Source organism: Spermophilus citellus, assembly GCF_964194105.1.
Source record: "Spermophilus citellus genome assembly, chromosome: 3".
Taxonomy (NCBI): domain Eukaryota; kingdom Metazoa; phylum Chordata; class Mammalia; order Rodentia; family Sciuridae; genus Spermophilus; species Spermophilus citellus.
In genome coordinates this window covers 1,754,044-1,772,538 of record NC_138184.1, presented here as the reverse complement: position 1 = coordinate 1,772,538, position 18,495 = coordinate 1,754,044, and the positions used below count along the sequence as shown (strand labels likewise).

Sequence of the window (18,495 nt, the reverse complement as noted above, 5' to 3'; positions counted from 1 at the left end):
GGCCTGACCCTGGCCTGGCCCTGGCTAGGCTAGGCTAGGCTAGGGAGGCCTAGACTGGACAGACCTCTGGGGCTTGTGTTGTAACCGAGGGATGGTGAATTTGCTGGTGGCCGCAAGGGTCCGGCCCGTCAGCAATCGGGAGGCCAGAGAGGGTGGAAGAATTATTGTGGAAGTTGATGACTAAGTGGAAAAGATCAGGAATTTAAAGGTGGATGATCAATCGACAAATAGCTTTGGAGACTCCTGGGAGAAGGTTGTGGCATTCAGCTTTGATTATTGCTACTGGTCAGTCAACCCAGAGGACCCTCAGTATGCATCTCAGGATGTGGTGTTTCAGGGGACTCAAGTACCCTCTGGAGCTGCTAGAGGCTACAACATGGGCCTTTTTGCCTAAGGGCAGACCGGCTCTGGGAAGACATACCCCATGCTGGGGACCCCAGCCTCTGTTGGGCTGACACCACGGATGTGTGAGGGTTCTTTCACCAAGGAAGAAAACCCTGATCATCGCCTCCCTCCTGTAGGATAAAAGTAAGAGTCACCAGAGGGATGGAGAGAAGCCCCAGAAGACGCAGCTTGTGGAAAGGGAGATGAGAAACAGTTAGGTTCTTAGGTCGCAGGACACTCAATTCCCTACCCTTGGACCTAATGAGCCATGTCCCCTTCTGTGGCCCAGCTTACCCTGGCTAACTCGTCCCTTTCCTTCATGTCCCAAAGTTTAATACTAGATTTTGAGATTTCTTTTTCCAACCCTTTACTGGGTGATTTTGTAGGGAAATGGTTCTCAAACTCCGGTACCTCTTCCATGTTCAATGTCCTTTCTAAATATATATATTGTAGTTGGGCACAATATCTTTATTTTATTTCTGTATTTTTATGAGGTGCTGAGGATCAAACCCAGCGCCTCACACGTGCTAGGCGAGCGCTCTAACACTGAGCCCCAGCCCCAGCCCCTAAAAAAAATCAAGATGTAATTCACCTACCATAAAATGCCAGTACTACAAAATTTTGAAGTATATAGTTTAGTGATTTTTAAAACATTTCCAAGGTTATACAAGCATTACCACTGATTCTAGAACATTTCCATCATCCCCCAAAGAAAAAATACTTTCTTAAAAATTAAGTGATTATAAAAGAAATTTTTTAAAATTATGAGTGTATGAAATAAAAATATACAAATCTTAAAAAAATAAAAGAATGCCTGCAAACCTGGATTTATTTCTGTGAAACATCCTGAATTCTCTTTCTTTTGGTGCTGGGGACTGAACCCAGGGCCTTGCACATGCTAAGCACACACTCTGCACTGAGCCTTGAACATCCTGATTTGAAAACGTTGACAATTTAAAAGCTTTGAAGGATTTCCAGGTCACACGTCTCCTGATGGGCCACCAGTGTGACTCCTGTTTAGACAGTCATTCTGCTTGGGGGGGTGTGAGCAGGGGACAGCGTGTCCAGGGGGACAGCAGGGAGGAGAGAGGCCCTGCCCGGTGCTGGGTTTCCTCTGGGCATCGCAGGAAGCAGCTGGAGCCCGCTATGAACAGGGGGCCCCTGGGGCATGACAGGAGTCCTGCGGGTTGGCTAGCAGCTGGGGACCACAGCATGTCAGCGCTGGAAGAAGTTCCTGAGGCCACAGACGTGCTGCCCGTGCTCCCCACAAGGGGTTTCCTCCCAGGACCATGCCAGGCTCTCAGAGCCCTTGCACACGCCTCCCAGCACCATCGGGGGCTTGTTAAATGTGCATCCTGGGTCCAGCTCCCGGCAGGATCGCGTCCTTTGATCTGGGGGGAGCCAGGAGTTAGGAAACAGAACCCCTGGAAGTTGTGACACAGGCTTGGGCGAACGACTCAGGTTTCGCCTCACCCAAACTCAGTGTCACTTCTATTAAAGGGGGATAATTCAATCTCCAAGCCTTACGCAGAGGGAGCCTGGACAGTGCTCAAGAAAGCGGAGCCACTCCAGTGAGCCTCGGAGTTAGGATTCCGGATGCGAACATTCTGTCCCCATCCAGGATTCGAACTTGCGAAAAGCATCGCGCCTCCCTGATGTCACGCAGTCTCCTCTGAAGAGTTGCCCCTCGCCCGCAGCCCGGTCCACCACAGCGTGCTGATTTGCATATTAGTATAGCCCCGCCCTCCCTCTCCTTTCCCGTTCAAGGGTGGCCAGCGGCGGTGCCACTCAGCGTTCGGGGCCCCTCCCCGCTCTCCTGGGCGCAGCCTACCCCGCTGCCTGCCCTATGCCCCGCCCCCGGCTCCTGCCTCCGCCGCCCCGGTCTGCGATTGGTCGCTCCGGGGCGCCGGCCCCGCCCCCCGCGCTCAGGGCCCGCCCCGTGGAGGGAGCGAGCGCTCCCCGGCCCGCACAGCGGGTTCGGCTGCGCGGCGGGCTGAGACGGCCGCGGGCCAGATCGCAGGTAAGGGCGTTTGCTCGTCGGCTAGCGGACGGCTCCGGGCTGCTCGCGGGCGGAGCTGGGGGTCGGGTCGGCTGAGGGGGGGCTGGGGCTGGGGCTGGGGATTGGGCCTGCAACTGGGGGCTGGAGCCGAGCGCAGGGTTGGCTGGGGAAAAGGGCTGCATTGAGGGTCGAGCTCATCTGGGGAGGGGGCTGGAATTGGGAGTCGGAACTTTGGGTGGGGGTCGAGGTTAGCTGGAGAGGAGGGTGGAGTTCGGGACTGGGGCTGGAGTCGGGGTGCGTGGTTAGCTGGGGAGGGGGCCAGAGTTGGGGGCTGGGACTGTGGTTGGGGGTCGAGGTTAGCTGGGGGAGGAGGCTGGGATTGGGGGTCAGGGCTGCAATCGTGGGTGATTTGAGGTGGGGAGGGGGCTGGAGTTGGAGGTCAAGGTTAGATGGGGAGGGTGCTGAAAGGTGGCTGGAGTTGGTAGAGGTAAGCTGCAGAGGGGCTGGCTCTGGAATTGGGGTGTAGGGTTAGCTGAGGAGGGGTCAGCCGTTTCAGGGACTGAGACATACGGGTAGAGAGACCACTGCAGTTGGAGGTCAGGTTTAGGGGGAGGTGATGGAGTTGGGGTTGAGGTCAGCGGGAGGGGGGCTGGGTGGGAGTGGGTTTAGAGGTCTGGGGTAGCTGGAAGAAGGCTAAGGATGGAGTTGGGGGCCAGGTCAGCTGGGGAGGGCACTGGGATGAAGTTTGAAGGGGGGCTCAGAGGAAGCTGGGTTAGCTGAGGAGGGGGCTGCAGACGGGTTGGGGAAGGTGGGAGGGGAGCAAGTTGGCAGAGAGGGATGATTGAGGATTGTGTTTAGGGCTAACTGAAGGGGACAAGGACAAAGTCAGGACAGGAAGAGGCTGAGGGATGGAAGGGGATCGGCTGTGCCACGGGGGTCCAGGGAACCTCAGGGTAAGTGGAGAGCTTATGTGGGGGTGGGGTCCGGGAGGAGGAGTCAGGGTGGGTGATGAAAAGGGAGGTGGAGGAAGAGGAAGGGCCCTGGGCTGGGAGGCCTGGGGGTGTGTCTGGCCTGAGGTTGACCAGTTAGCAGGAGCTGGGATGGTCTCGGTTTGAATCCACTGCAAGGATTTGGAGAGGAATTGCCTCCTGTTGGGTCAGAGGAGCTGATTATTTGGTGAGAGATCACGAGGGGTGAAGCCCCTTGGGAACGGTGTGCTGGTCCACTGCTCCGTCTGTTTCTAGGGTGGAGGGTGCCAAGGGACAAGTCTTAGGGTGCATGGAGCTCATGCGGGTGATTGAATTTTTCAGGAACTGCAGTGGGAGTTTTGGGGACGATGACATTGAGGGACGTGGGTGGCACTTTGTTTTTCCCGGGTAGCGGGGGTTGCTCAGGGCTGAGGTGGGCGGCTGAAGACAGGTGCGATGAACTGTAGCAGCAGGTCCCCAGCTCAGTCTGTAGACTGTTGCTAGGTGTCCTCGAGGCAAATGGCAAGTTCACTAACTTGTGTGTGTGTGCGTGTGCTGCTGTGGTCCTGCGGTGACGGTGTCAGGGGCTCTGGGGAAGGGCCTGTGTTCCCTCGTGGTGCCACCTCACCTAGTGGGCATGATGAAGGCGGCAGCAGGTAACGTGCAGGGTTGCTGCAGGGACCCAGCCAGGGAATGCAGGAGGGAATCCCTGCTGGTGGCACAGTGAGGGTGTGCGGAGCGCTGCGCAGAGCAGAATGTTCTAAATTAAGTTTCCCCTGGAGGGGGAGGTGGGTGGGAGAATGATGGGGTTGTCACAGAGGAGGGAAAAGAAAGAATGGCAGTTTGACTCCAGTCACCCTCATGGGGGGTGCACGTGAGAGTCACCCCAGGACCTCAGAAAGCGTCCAGAGGAACAAGACAGACAGCCAATTACCAAAAGGAGGAAAGAGCCCAGTGGGAGGTCAGCTGTCGAGTCCTCCCAGGGCACGCGTGACCAGGAGCAAGCGCCGGCCGCAGAAGGCCTGGGTCGTCCTGATGGAGGCTCCCAAAGGCCACTGAGCCCCTGAAACACGCCTGGACTTGCGCTCACATGACACCTGCGGGCTTCGCAGCCTCAGCGTCCTGGACACGGGGGTCTTTCCTTCTGGGGAGTGGGTGGGCCTGGGCCCTGCAGGGGGGCAGAGCAGCTGTCCTGCCTCCTCCCACTCCAGGGCAGGAGCTCTCAGTGTGACACCACACTGTCCCCAGACATGGCCTCCCGGCCCTTGGGCAGAGTCACCGCGGCCCGAGAGCCGTTCTCAGGACAGAACTAGCTTTACTCCCACGTGGAGACCCCTCGCTCCCTCTGTGCCGGGGAACGTCCCCTGGTTCTGGGTGCTGTCACTTCAGAGGAGGAGACACCAGAGTGCTTGGAGGAGCTTGGACCTCCTCCTAGGTGGCTCTGTGTGGCCTTTGGACCCTTACTGATGGACTAACTGACCAGCCACAAGCGCTGAAGGACGTCCACATTTACAGCTGGTCCCCTTGGCCTCCCCTTGGCCTCCTCTTGGTCTCCCCTTGGCCTCCACTTGGTCTCCCCTTGGCCTCCCCTTGACCTCCCCTTGACCTCCCCTTGGTCTCCCCTTGGCCTCCCCTTGGCCTCCCCTTGACCTCCCCTTGGCCTCCCCTTGGACTCCCCTTGACCTCCCCTTGGCCTCTTCTTGGTCCCCCCTTGGCCTCCCCTTGGCCTCCCCTTGGTCTCCCCTTGACCTCCCCTTGACCTCCCCTTGGTCTCCCCTTGGCCTCTTCTTGGTCCCCCCTTGGCCTCCCCTTGGCCTCCCCTTGGTCTCCCCTTGACCTCCCCTTGGTCTCCCCTTGGCCCCCCTTGGTCTCCCCTTGACCTCCCCTTGACTTCCCCTTGGTCCCCCCTTGGCCTCCGCTTGGTCTCCCCTTGGCCTCCCCTTGGCCTCTTCTTGGCCTCTTCTTGGTCCCCCCTTGGCCTCCCCTTGGCTCCCCCTTGACCTCCCCTTGGTCTCCCCTTGGCCTCCCCTTGGTCTCCCCTTGGCCCCCCTTGGCCTCCCCTTGGCCTCTTCTTGGTCCCCCCTTGGCCTCCTCTTGGCCTCTTCTTGGCCCCCCCTTAGCCTCCCCTTTGATCCCCCTTGACCTCCCCTTGGCCTCCCCTTGGTCTCCCCTTGGCCTCCCCTTGGTCTCCCCTTGGCCCCCCTTGGCCTCCCCTTGGCCTCCCCTTGGTCTCCCCTTGGCCTCCCCTTGGCCTCCCCTTGGTCTCTTCTTGGCCTCCCCTTGGCCTCTTCTTGGGCCTCCCCTTGGCCTCCCCTTGGTCTCTTCTTGGCCTCCCCTTGGCCTCCCCTTGTCCTCTTCTTGGTCCCCCCTTGGCCTCCCCTTGGCCTCCCCTTGGTCTCTCCTTGGTCTCCCCTTGGCCCCCCTTGACCCCCCCCCCTTGGCCTCCCCTTGACCTCCCCTTGGCCTCCCCTTGACCTCCCCTTGGCCTCCCCTTGGTCTCCCCTTGGCCTCCCCTTGGTCTCCCCTTGGCCTCCCCTTGGTCTCCCCTTGACCCCCCCTTGGCCTCCCCTTGGCCTCCCCTTGGCCTCCCCTTGGCCCCCCCTTGGCCTCCCCTTGGCCTCCCCTTGGTCTCTTCTTGTCCTCCCCTTGGCCTCCCCTTGGCTGGAGGCTCATTCTACGGAGGCCCAACACTCCAGGTGGTTCTGGTCTGTGGAGGAGCTTTATTTAGAAAACTATCGGTTGAGTGATGCCATTATTTTCTGTACTTGGTTCGTTCTCGATCAAGCAGGTCGTCCCAAGGGAAAGTCAGCTAAACGCGAATAGCCCCCATAATGATGGGTTGTCACAGCAGAGGGACAGCCCCACACGGGGACAGCCGTGCACGGGGACAGCCCCGCTTGGCGGTTGCTGAAGGAGGAGCCTCTGGTGCACTGTGTGGTAGCAGGAAGGGTGTTCTCACAGATTTCCTCATTTGCACGTGGCTTTTACTAGGAGGGGACGTGGCGTAGTGTTTGTGGTTTGAAGAGCCTTTGTGGCTTTCTTTTTTTGGGGGTGCTGGGCTGCCCCCCAGGGCTTGGTGCGTGCTGGGCTCCCCCACGGGGCTGCACCCACCCTGAGTCTCTGACTTCTAAAGGGCAGCTGTTCCCGGCCTCTGTGACTTTGGGGCCTTCTAGTAGGACCACCATGCAGCTGTGTGGGGCTGGGGCAGGGAGGTCGCTGGAGCAGCCTGGGCAGCGCCCAGCTGGGCTCTTGTTCTGGGGAAGTCTTTTCCTGGGCTGCTGTCCCCGAGCGGCCACTTCTGCAGTCCGCCTTCTGGGGGGCGTTTCATGACACTGCTGCTGGCTCGGCCACCCTGGGACTTGGCCTTGTCCCTCAAGGGCTGGAGAGGAGTCGCATCTGTGGCTGGAAGGGGAGCTGGCTGCTGGCCCTGCCCTCGGGGGGACCAGCCACATTCTCCCTGGGCTCCTGGATGAGGCCTCGTGCTCTGGTCCTGCCGCTGCGGGCAGCTCTGCTGGACGGTGGCCCATCTTCTTGAGAGGCCACAGAGGGTGGCCCTGGCTTTGGTGCTGTCCAGGGAGGTGCGACTTCCGTATCCTAAAACCCAGCCGTTGTGAGCAGAGTCCCCAGGTGTGGCAGGTGACTGAGTTGGCAGCTGTTCCTGGAAACCACCCCAATTAGAAGCCCTGTCCCCACGAGCAGCCCCCGTCCCTCCGCCCTGCTCCCGTGGGTCCACGTCCGTCTCTGGACTCTCTGTCCTGGACGTCCCCTGTGTGGCCTGTGTGTCTGGCTGTCACGGAGCATGAGGTCCTCAGGTCCGTCCACGCCGCAGTGTGTCACCTTGCTCCTGCCGCGGCTGAGGGCGCTCCAGGTGTGAGTGGCCGTGCTGTGTCCCTTTGTCCCCCGAGGGCCTTCTTCTCCCCCTTCTGGGAGCGGGGAGTCCTGCTGCCCTTTATGTGGCTCTGGCTCAGCACAGGGGCCACTGAGTGCACTGAGGGGCGTCCACTTCAGGGTCCTTACTGCGCTCTGTCTGCTGTTCTTACTGCCCACGAGCTCACACCGTCCCCCACAGGCCCCAGGCCCTTTGGCTTCGCAGAGGCCCCTTCTGGCCAGAATCAGCCGGCCAACACCCCCTCCCCAGCTTGTCACCTGTGTCCAGCATCAAGGCCTCACATGGCCTTCGAGGCATAGCCTGGGCCGGCCCCACCGGGCCTCGGCTGGGAGCCTCTGACTGCCCAGCCTAGCACATGCCCGGCTGCCCGGCTGCCCGGCGGCCTGTCCTTTGTCGACAGCGGCCTGCCTCCCTTCCTCCGACCCACAGAGGCGCTCTGGGCCTGTTTTAAGCCTCAGAACTTGTCCCAGGTCCTGGCACCGCGTGGATGGACGCTGTGAGTGGGCCTGGGAGTGTGGACATGGAGCCGGGGCGGTGGCCGCCTGCGCCTCTCGGGTCAGGGTGTCAGGCCTGCGTGTCACAGGAGGTGATAGCCGACACGCAGGACGGCTCTCGGGGCGGAGGGATGGGGGTAAGAACCAGCCAAGGATGGTCCAGAGAAGAGGCTGAGGGAGGTCTGGAGAGGAGGCCGGGAGGGAGCTTGGAACAGAACTCAGCCTGCCAGGGACCCGTGGGGACAGTGACCCGTGGGGACAGTTCCCATCTTCACGTGTGCCCTGCAGGTTCTCTCGTCCTACGGGGCTCTGACACCCAGAGAGGGGCTTTCCTTTGAGGGCACCCTGGGCTGCGGGTGCTGAGTGTGTCCCTGGCCTCCACCCCTCCAGGCCAGCACAGCCCCAGTCGAGGGACAAATGTCCCCACCGTAATTGTCCCCAGCTGAGACCACTGCACCAGATCAGGCTGTGACCGAACAGATGATTTTAAACTAAAAGTTATTTATTTTTCTTTTCAAAGAGGAGTCTCGGGGTGTGCCACTGGAGCGCTCCCCCAGGTCGGCACTTGGGCCTCCCCCCCAGGCAGGTCCTGCAGACCTGGTGTCGGCCACTCCAGCAGCCACTTCCACTGCGTGGCTACACGGTGTGGTCCCCGTCGTACCCGACCGAGGAGAGGCGGAGGGGATTCCTCCCCTGGGCATGGAGACTCTGGTCCCCGAGCAGACGCAGCCAGGTGACAGATTGGCCACAGAGCGAAGTGTCTGGTGGCGGGGTGATGGGTTAGAGTGAGGGCGGGGACTCCACGGCTGAGGAGAGGCAGCCGCTGCTCAGTGCCTTGGGAATGGGTCGCGCGGGCTTCGTGGTGGCGGCGCCCGTCATCCCAGCTGCCCCAGAGGCTGAGGCAGGAGGACGGCAAGTCCAAGGCCAGCCTGGGCGATCAGCAAGACCCCGTGTCAATAAAATAAAGAGGACTGGGGGTCAGCTCGGTGGCAGAGCACCCGGTTCAACCCCCAGTGCCACCAAAAATCAATCAATAGAATAGGAGGGAAGGACACAGCCATTCATTCTTCAGCCTGGTGACACATGTGTCCAGGCTGTCCCAGACCGGGGCCCTGATTCTGGGGGCTCTGCCCAGGGACCCTGAGCCGGGTCCAGGGACGTGCATGGCTGTTTGACTGGGGCTCCAGGCCGGGACGGGGTAGGGACACGGCTCCGCACGGCCGCGGGGACCTGGGTGGGTGCCGTTGGAGGGGCCCAGGAGCTGTGGCTCCTCAGAGCTACACAGGCTTCTCTGGAGCCAGGTGACGCCCGGAGGTGACCTCTGGGGTAGTCGTGGGCGGGCGTGGACCTTGAGAATCACGCGTGTGTGCCAGGGTCCCGTGTCCTCGTGCTGCTGGGCGGGGCCCAGGAGGCAGGGAATGAACCTCCCAGCTCTGCTCCCCAACACTGGGCACCCCTCGTCCAGGGCTGTCCCCAGGCCTTGCCTGGTGAAGGCCCCTGATTTGAGGAGGGAAGAGCAGAGGAGCCGCCTGCAACCATGACGCAGGTCCCTACAGCTCTCGGGACAAGGAGGCTGCGGCTCGGACGGAGACGGCTGGGAGCTGCCACGGGGAACCGCGTGCCCTTAGCCCCGAACCCCTGTGAGAGGGTGGGGAGGTGCGAGCCAGGCTGGGCCCGGGGGGGCTGTGGGCACTGAGCCCACGCTCACGTGGGACTGGACCCACGCTGCCCGTTGGCCGGGCCACCCATGAGCCTTCCCGCTCGCTCTGCCGTCCCCACACAGCCCTGAGGTGGCGTGGCCTTCCCAGAGGTCAGGGGCCCGCTGACAGCTAGACCCCACCTCAGCCCCCTGCAGCCCGACCCCTGGCTCACTGAGGGGCTTCTCCCCGTCAAAGGCTTCAGCGCGGCTCTGGCTCTCGCCTGCCCACCCTGTGGGAGCTGCCGCTGAGGGGCGGTCACTGAACCCAGAGGAAAGGTACTGTCCGTGTCTGGGTCCTTATTTAGTCCCCAGTTGGAGTGACCCTGACCAGTTGAGTCGTGTGTGGTGACGACAGGCCCACTGTCACCCGCCTGGTCTCACCTAGGGTGTCCTGGGCTGCCTACCCAGGGATGGATTCTCCCTGGTCCTGGGGGCCCGAAGCCAGAGGTCCAGGTGTGCGGCCCTGCCCTCCAGAGGCTCAGGGAGGCCTCCAGCCTCTCCCCGTCCGGGGCTCCAGGCGTCCGGCCTCCGCCATCACGCTGCCTCCCGTGAGTGCCTTCCTAGGAGGACCCGGTCACTGGACTGGGGCTGCCCCGTCCTGCCACTCCTTCAGAGACCCTTTCTAAATGGGGTGGCGGCAGCAGGTGCCCGGAAAGTGGCCCCTGCGCCTAGGGAGGTCTGGCCCCTGGACGGGGCTCCTGCAGCTGACCACCCCGCCTGCCCTCACAACAGGAAGATCACATGGGCACCCTCGCACCTGGACGGGGACCCTGCCTGGCGGCTCCTGGCTGCGGCTGCAGGGGGCGTGGGGTGTGCAAGTTCACGGGCCCCTGGGAGGCCCCCACGCGGCCCCAGACGCCCTGACCTGGTGAAGGCCCCGCGAGGAAGGAAGGACATGTGGCGGCTGTTACCACGGCGACAGGGTCTGAGTCGTGGCCTCCTGAGCTCAGCTCTGTGACCGGGCCGGGTTGTTCTCCAGTGGCGTCCTGGGCACTCGGGGTGCCCCACAGTGTCCCCGCCTCTACCTGCTCCAGGCCGGGCCTCCCTAGGTGGCACCACACCTGTCCCCAACATGGCCCAGTGTCCCCTAGGGAGAGCGTCACCCGGGCACACCCCACAGACCCGTGTGCTCATGGTCCTGCCGCGTGAGGTGCCCGACGAGGCTGAAGAGCACAGGCTGCCCCAGTCCCAGGGCCGTCGGGGTCCCCGAGGATGTGCGTCCCTCCGCTGGGCCTCTGATGAGGCTCAGGGTGGCCACACGTCATGGAGTAGACAGTCACTTCTTGATCTGGAGCAGAGAGAGCGCCCAGGTCCCACCGTCCCTGCAGCTCCCCTCAGCAGGGCCACAGGCCACGCGCCGCATCTGCTCTCTGATGAGCAGGGCCCTCGAGGTCCATCTGCTGTGACCCATCATGGCCTGACAGCACTGCTCCGTGGGCAGTGGCCACCTGGGTGTGCGCCCTTCCGTCTGTCGCAGGAGGACACTGTGGAGGGCCGGAAGCTTGAGGTCGGCCGTGCCCTCCCGCCCGCCGCAGGCCCAGGCCAGCACCCAGCGCCTCATGCAGTGGCCGCCCGGGCACGTCTGCCCCTCCTCCCTGTTTCCTTGGCTGCTTTGTGGCCCCAGGGCCCCTGCGTGCTAGCCCGGGCCCGTCCGGCCTCACCTGGCCGCGCTGTGTCTAGAGGTGGACGTTACTGTTGGCCCCGGGTGCAGTCTCCCAGCAGGCGGCAGCCGGTGTGCGCTGGTTCCGTAGCCCCAGCCGGTGTGCGCTGGTTCCGTAGCCCACCTGGACTGGGGCCGCGCCGCGCTCTCCGTCTCCCCTCACCCGTCCCCCAGGTGCCCCGAGGGTCCTTTGGGGCGAGGGAACTGGGCCTTGGCCCTGGAGGCCTCACTTCATGGGGAGGCCCATGGCCGGGAGACTGTCCGCTCCCTGGCCACACGACAGTACTGGCCGCTGGCTGCTCCCGCCCTGCTTTGCAGAGCCCTTTCCCATCGTGGAGGGGCAGCCCCGGCTGGCCAGTGACTGCCCATGGCACGGTGGCCGCCTCTGGCTGTGGAGCGGGAGACGGGAGGCCTCCTCCTGCTGACAGCTGCTCTCCGCGAAGACGCGCTGCAGGTCCCTGTCACCAGGAGGGTCTGTCGAAACTCGCAGGGGCGGCCTCACTAGTGTGATGGCCGGAGCCTGCAGCAGTGTGGCCACCCAGCAGACGGGTGGCAGGCTCTGCCCTGACGTCCAGCAGTGCCCCTCCTGGGGTGCAGCTAGGAGAGGGACATGGCCTCAGGCCTGTGCCGGTGCGTGCCCAGCAGCAGACACAGATGGCAAAGAGGGACAGCCACGTCCACCAACAGGGTAAGGGGCACACAGCCTGGCCACGCACACCGGAGTGTCCTCGGCCACAAACAGGAGCAAGGTGACAGCCGCAGCATGGAGGGACCTCGCGCTCAGTGAGAGCCAGACGTACAGGCCACGGCGTGTGACCCAGTGACGGCAGGGCCCAGGACAGGGGAGTCCAGAGAGGGAGGTGGATCTGTGGGGGCTGCTCGTGGGTCGGGCTTCCTTCTGGGTGGTGGAATGTTCTGGAATTGGAGCTGAAGGCCGCACACCTCTGTGAGTGCTGGGTGCCAGCAGGAGGCCCACCTTAAAAGGTGACAGTGTATCTCACGTTATGCTGCCGTCACTCTTGAGACCCGTGGCAGAGTCCTCTGCAGGTCACGCCCAGGCGAGCGGTGGACACTGCCGCACCCTGTTCCGATGTCCCCGGGTCTGCACCAGGCGGTGGGCTCCTCTGTGTGGAGGGCAACGGGGCAGGTGGCATCACTGGCCCGGGTCTTGCGGCCCCGGGGCACTTGGGGCTCCGTGGAGGGAACTGGCCCTGAGAGACCGGGGAGCCGACGCGGGGGGACGGTCCTTGTTCTGAGGGGCAGGACCTGGGGTGAGAGAGGCACGGCCAGCAGAAGCTGAGTGGCGAGACTTCCAGAACCTTCTGGAGCTCCTGGGGCTTCCTGGCACATGGGGGCCCTGGTGCGCGGCGGCCGCGGGGCTGGAGTGGATTCCTGGCGGTAGCTGAGTCCACGCTGGCATTGCGTTATTTCTTCTCCACTGTCACCCAGACGTGGCCCAGACCTTTATCCTGTGAGCCACAGGGACACACACACGGGGACACCTCTGTGGGACGATGACAGTGTGTGGCTGGCTGGGCTCTCTAGACCATGACTCTGAACACTTGGGGGCCATGTCTCTCTGGTGGCATCCCGGGCGCTGCAGGTACTGAGCAGCGACCCTGGTCTCCACCCACTTGAGGCAGGAGCTCCAGAGTGACACCACACATGTCCCCAGGCGTGGCCTGCCTGGCTGAGAGCCGTGTGGCACCTCTGGCGCTGTGGCTTGGTCGGGACAGCTCCTCCCGGGAGCCGCCGGCCATTGGAGTCTAATTAAGCAGCCGTTTCCTCTGCGGTGCTGACACCGATTGTGTGTGTGACAGACGGTGGCTTCGCTCCAGGCCTCGTGGGGCCGAGGCACAGGCTCCTGTCCCTGTGGTCCTCCCCCTGCCTATGAGACGCGGACCCTGCTCCCTCCGAGGCCTCGGGGGGCCACCAAGCCCTGACCCTGCTCTGCAGGGACCGCGGCCCCTGGGGGCCTCTGGGGGTTCCCAGGACCTTCCAGATGGACACAGGCATCCAACTGCCCTTGGGGCTGTGTGGCCTGCCTGGCAGGGTCTGTGTGGGGCAGGGAGTGGACATTTGGAGGGTGCGTCCACTTCCAGGGTCTCCGTGGCTGATGACCTCCAGCTGGGCCCCAGAACAACAGCAGTCTGTTCTCAGGGTTCTGAGGCCCGGGGTGGCCGTGCCTCGCATGCCCAGGCCCCTGTCCACCCCAGCACCACAAAGAAACCAAACTGACCCCAAGAAGCTGTTCCGGAGGCCAGGAGTCTGAGATCCAGGTGTGGCAGGGCCATGCTCCCTGGGCTCCTGGGCAGGCTCCTTCCCCTTCTGGCTTCTGTTGGTGGCGGGCACCCTTGGTGTCCTCTGGCTTCTGGCCAGTCCCCAGCTTGCCTCTGTTGTCACGTGGCCATCTCCCTGTGCACCTGTGTCTGACGTCCCCTCTTCAGGCCCACCTCTGTGATGACCGACATTCCCCAAACAAGGTCAGGTTTGAGGCTCCAACGCAGATTTGTTTCTCCTAAATCATTAACCCAGGGTCTCCGTCCCTGGGGGCCGTGGACGTGGGGCCAGGCCTTCTCTGCAGCGGGGTCCTGGGTCTGGAGGTGCTGAGCAGCGGCCCCGGCCCCACCCACTCCAGGCCAGGAGCTCCCCAGGCGTGACACCCACAAGTCCCCGTCGAGGCCCCGGGGTCCCACAGCAGACCCTCCCCTGAGGATCGGTGAGGAGCACGGCGGGCAGGTCCCCCGGGTCCTGTGGCATCCTGGGAAGTGCTTCCCGGCATTTCTGTGGCTGGAGCCAGGGTGGGTCGTCGCTGTCCTCAGGCCTGTCCCCAGCGGGGCCTCTCGATCCCCTGGCCAGCCCCGTGTGGTGAAGAGGCTGCTGGCTCTGGGGGGCATCCTGGGCACCAGGCCTTCAGGTTGTCACTGTGGGGCCTGTGTCGGGCGCCTGGCCTGCAGGTGGTCACTGGGGAGGACACGGCCACGTGAGGTCGCAGTGGCGCCGGGTCTGGTTCTGAGCTGCAGACGGGAGGGAGCTGGGCCTGGGGCCCTGAGGTCTCCGCGTTCTGCTGCAGACCCGGAGTGACTCCAGCTGAAAGGCCCCTTCACAGGTTCCAGAAGGTCCCACTGCACCTGTGGAACGGGCAGACGTGGGCGAAAGACTGACCCTCACCACCTGTGCCCGGTGCAGGGGAGGTCATCTCGCACGGCCAGCAGGAGCGCACGGAGGCCCAGGGTTTGGGCCCGTCACCCAGCAGAAGAGTGAGGACTGGCGCCGTCCCAAGTCGCTCGCCCGTGCCAGCCACGGCTCAGGCTCCGCCCGGGCTCCTGGGCTTCTCCTCCTGGCCCGCTCCTGGGGCCCTGCAGGACTGTTGCTCGTCCCCCTCCCTGGCTCCCTTCCCCCGCTGGGGAGGGAACCAGCCCCTGGCAAATGCTGGGCAAGCACCCACCCCCGAGCCACACCCCAGGATCTGGCTAAGTTGCTGAGGCTGGCCTCAGACTTGCCGTCCTCCTGTCTCAGCCTCCCGAGCAGCTGGATGGCAGGGGTCCAGGGCTGACCTGGCTGTGCCGAGGCCCTTTTTTCTTGATGACCTGGAAATTTCGAGAAGGATCTGTCAGGGGTTTTAAAATGTCCCCAATTTGAATGTCTCTGGTGTTTTCTCTGGAGGGGCCTGGGGTTCCAGGTCCTGGGGAGGAACACATCAGGACAAGGACCGTCCACACGACCGACCCCTGGGGGCAAGGACCTGTCACCCACCCAAGGTGGCACTTACTGGTTTTATATTTGAATTGTTGCCAGTGCTTAGAGGTCAGGAGGTTTGGCACAGCGGCCCCCGGCACTTGGCAGGGCTGATGGCCTTGGGCTGAGTCCCATCCCGGGGCCAGTGAGCGGGGCGTCCCCTCTCCAGGGCTCCACAGTCCAGGCACCTGCTGTGTTGGGGCTGACTTCAAGCTGGGGACCCGTGGATGGGCCACCTGTCCCTCTGCTCTGGAGGACGAATGTCCCTGGTGGTACATTCCTGTCCCCTGTCCCAGAGAGGTGGCAGTAAATCAGGGGGGCATGTGGGAATGTGGGAGCGAAAGTCACCTTGAGGTCTCATGGGGCACCCAGAGCTTGGGTACCTCGGGTGACCTGAAGGGCCACCAGCCAGTGGTGTCAGACCCGGGGTGGCCCTCAGCAGGCCCAGCTCAGGCCTGCCCGCGAGGGTCGGAACCCGGGTGGAAGCCCTCGTGTGGGGTGGGGTGTCGCTGGCCAGCACGTCCACCACAGAGAGCCATCAGCGCAGCGTGGAGGGCAGACTGCGGGTGAAAGTGACCTTGAGACCTGAGAGCGCGGTGTGACCAGGACAGAGTGGAGCCAGGGCCGCTCAGGCCCCAGGACAGAGCGTGCGCACGGGCGGCCCTAGCTCAGCAAGTCTGCTGTGGGCGCTGCGGCTGGGGCTGACCTTGCTGTCAGGTGACCGTCCCCACAGCCCCAGCCACAGCAGAGCCTCGGCTCCACCCCACGTGACAGCCAGGGACAGCCAGCGAGCTGCTGCCGGGGCCACTCCCGGGTGGTGGGCACACCAGGCACACATGTTTGGGGCGGGCAGTGGGCGTGGCCAGGCGCCAGCCCAGCAGGGGAAGGCAGGCCCCGGGGGTCACCTTGGCAGAACGCTGCTCGTGGTGGGGAAGAGCGCGGGGCTTGCTGTGGCGCAGGCCTTCTTCCGAGGGTCCGGGGGTCCGGGGGTTGGTCAAGCTCCAGGCAGTGGCTGCTGTGGGCTTCGCCGCCAGGGAGCCTCTGTGGCGGCCACTCAGCTCTGTGTCCCCCGGAGACCGCGAGGGCATGTGGGGAGGAAGGGGCATCCGTGTCTCAATAAAACTTTATCGACTAAAACCAGTGGCGGGCCAGAGGTCCCCCCTCTCTGTCACATCAGCCTCTCCCGTCCAGGGATACCGTCCTTAAAGTGGCCTTTGGCACTCCGGATGATGGCCTTCCTTCCCCTTGGGGCTGTCCCCGGGCTCCGGCCGTGGGTGGGGCTTTGGCCTCCGGCTGGAGGGTGAGGTGAAGCACCCTGTGGGTAGCAGGTGCTGAGCCTGGGTCCTGTGGAGGGGCCTCCCTGGAGGTGACTGCCCCCGAGACCCCGGGCCATCTCTGGGGACATGTGTAGCCCCACGATGGCATCCTGGCCTGGGGTGGGAGGGGCCAGGGCTGCTGCTCAGCACCCTGCAGGGCCACCCTGTGGCGTACCCCAGCGAAGTCTAAGGAGCTGCCCTGGAAGACCGGAGGCCATGTCCTGTGAGTCCCGCCTCCTCCCTCTTCTAGAACTTTCCTTCCCTCCATGAAAGGCCTCCTCCAGCCCAGGCCTGGCTGCGCCCTGCGGCCCTGTGTGCAGCTTCCTGAGCAGCAGTGGGCTGGGGGCGGAGGGGACACGGAGGGCGCGGGCTGCCTGCCTCCCCTCCCTGACGCTGGCTGATCTACATATCCTGCTTTTAGAAAGAGCCCTTCTCTGCGTTTATGTAATCACCCGTTAGGAGGCTGTCACAGGGTCTCACTGCTCCTCCGTCACATGTTCAGAGCAAGTGGCTGGCTGCTGTCACCTCCCTCACTGTCTGAAATACGTTCTTCCTTTCAGTTCAGATTCACAGAGAACTTGGGAACTCAGTCCAGAGACGTCCCCAATGCCCCACCTGTGTCCCCGGGTGCACGTCCTGGTGATGTGGTCATCTGTCGGTCAGCAGACCAGGTGCACACGTGACCTGCCCCAGCCCCTGTGCTGCCTGGACCCTCCTAGCTCACCCCCCACGTCCATCTCTGCCCCAGGCCCCCTCGGGGCCCACGTGGCTCTTTCTGTCATGGTGCCGGGCTTGAACCAGGCCTTGGAGGCTTAGGCGGGTGCCTCACCACCAAGCCCCGGCCCCAGCGCCCCCTGACGTGGCCTATGCTGTCCTCACCCCGCTGCACCAGCGTCTCAGGCTGGCCCTGTTTGGACTGGGCAGATTTGTTTTGTTTTTCTGTTTTTGCCCTGAAGACTGAACCCCGGGCACCGAGCCACACCCCAGCTCTTTTTCTTTTAAGACAGGGTCTCAGTAAGTTGCTGAGGCTGGACTTGAACTTGCCATCCTCCTGCCTCAGCCTCCCGAGCAGCTAGGATGACAGGCGTCCCCTCCGAGCCTGGCTGATGTGGAGGTGACCTGGAAGACTGGCAGCGCCCCACAGAGGTGCCGGGTCGGAGTGGACTCTTGTTGGGTCTCGCTGCCCCCCCCCCCCCCCGTGGGCCAAATCCAGGCCACCTGACTTTGTGAATGAAGTGTGGTTGGCACCAGCCGTGCCCCTTCTTGGTGCAGGGTCTGCGGCTGCCTCAGGGACAGTAGGGCACAGGTGGCAGCTGCCACAGGCCAGGAACCTGAGACTCATCCTCTGCCCCTTGATGGAGCCCTTTGTGAGCCCAGGACCAGCTCCTCGAGGGGGACCCAGACGCTAAGTGGCACAGAGCCCCTCCACCCCGCCTCGGGCACGGCTGGACGCCCGCCTGTTCCATCCTGGCGACTCAGGAGGCCGGCACTGGCACCGTGTCCCTGGAGACTCAGACATGAGGCCGCAGCCGGTGGGCGGAGGCTGGGGAGGGGCCGGCTCACCGCAGGCCGGGTGCCACTGGGAGGCGGGACTGTCCCCACCCCCTCCCCGCCTCAGCGTAGCGCTGTGGTTCTAAATGGAAAAGAAATGGGTTTGTACTCACCTTCTTTTCTTGTCCCAGGTTGGCCTCTTCCCAGACCTCGGTGTCTGCCTCTGTGCATCACGGTTCTGACGGGTGGGCGTGAGGTGACCGCAGAGCACAGGGGACGATTCTGCCCCCAGGGAAGGTCAGCCTTGTCCCCGGGGCCCAGGGGGCCTGTGTTCTTATTTAGGAAGAGCTCCTTAGCTTCCTGCCCACAGCAGGCACCAGAATGGCGTCTGCGGGCGGCATGTGGACCAGGGGACACTTGGTGTTGGGTGGAGGTGGGGTCAGGGGGTCTCAAGAACACCAGGAACGTGGACCAAGCCGCTGGCCTGCTGCCCTTTAACCCCGGGTCCTAACGGGGCTCCAGGTCGGGCCTGTGACCACCCTGGGCTCTGGTGCCACCCCCTTGCCCCCCCCCTACACCTGAGCCGGGGGAGTGTCACCTGTCACCCACCCCCCCTGCTCCCCCTCAGTCAGCGCTCCTGGGTGACATATTTAGATGGTTGCTGTGGTGATGGCGAAGGCTGCGGCTGGCAGCCCCCGGGAGGCGAGGTGCCTCTGCTTTGGGCTGGGTGCCAGTGGGGGCTGTGGGACCGAGGCTGCCCGGCCACCCACGTGATGCCCCGAGGAGCCGCAGTGGGCAGGGCTTGCCTGTGGCCAGTGCTGGGTCCCCCTGTCCCTGCCCTTGGGCACCCTCAGAGC

At 63.6% G+C, this 18,495-nt stretch overlaps 1 protein-coding gene across 1 annotated transcript in view; it reads left to right on the top strand.

The window, feature by feature from the left end:
* The first annotated feature begins 2,289 nt into the window (after nucleotides 1-2,289).
* Nucleotides 2,290-18,495, top strand: part of GNG7 (G protein subunit gamma 7) — a 69,989-nt gene continuing 53,783 nt past the window's right edge. The window contains exon 1 of the mRNA XM_081286296.1: nucleotides 2,290-2,404. The gene's annotated coding sequence lies outside the window, so the exon portion shown is untranslated. The remainder of the gene's footprint in view (nucleotides 2,405-18,495) is intronic.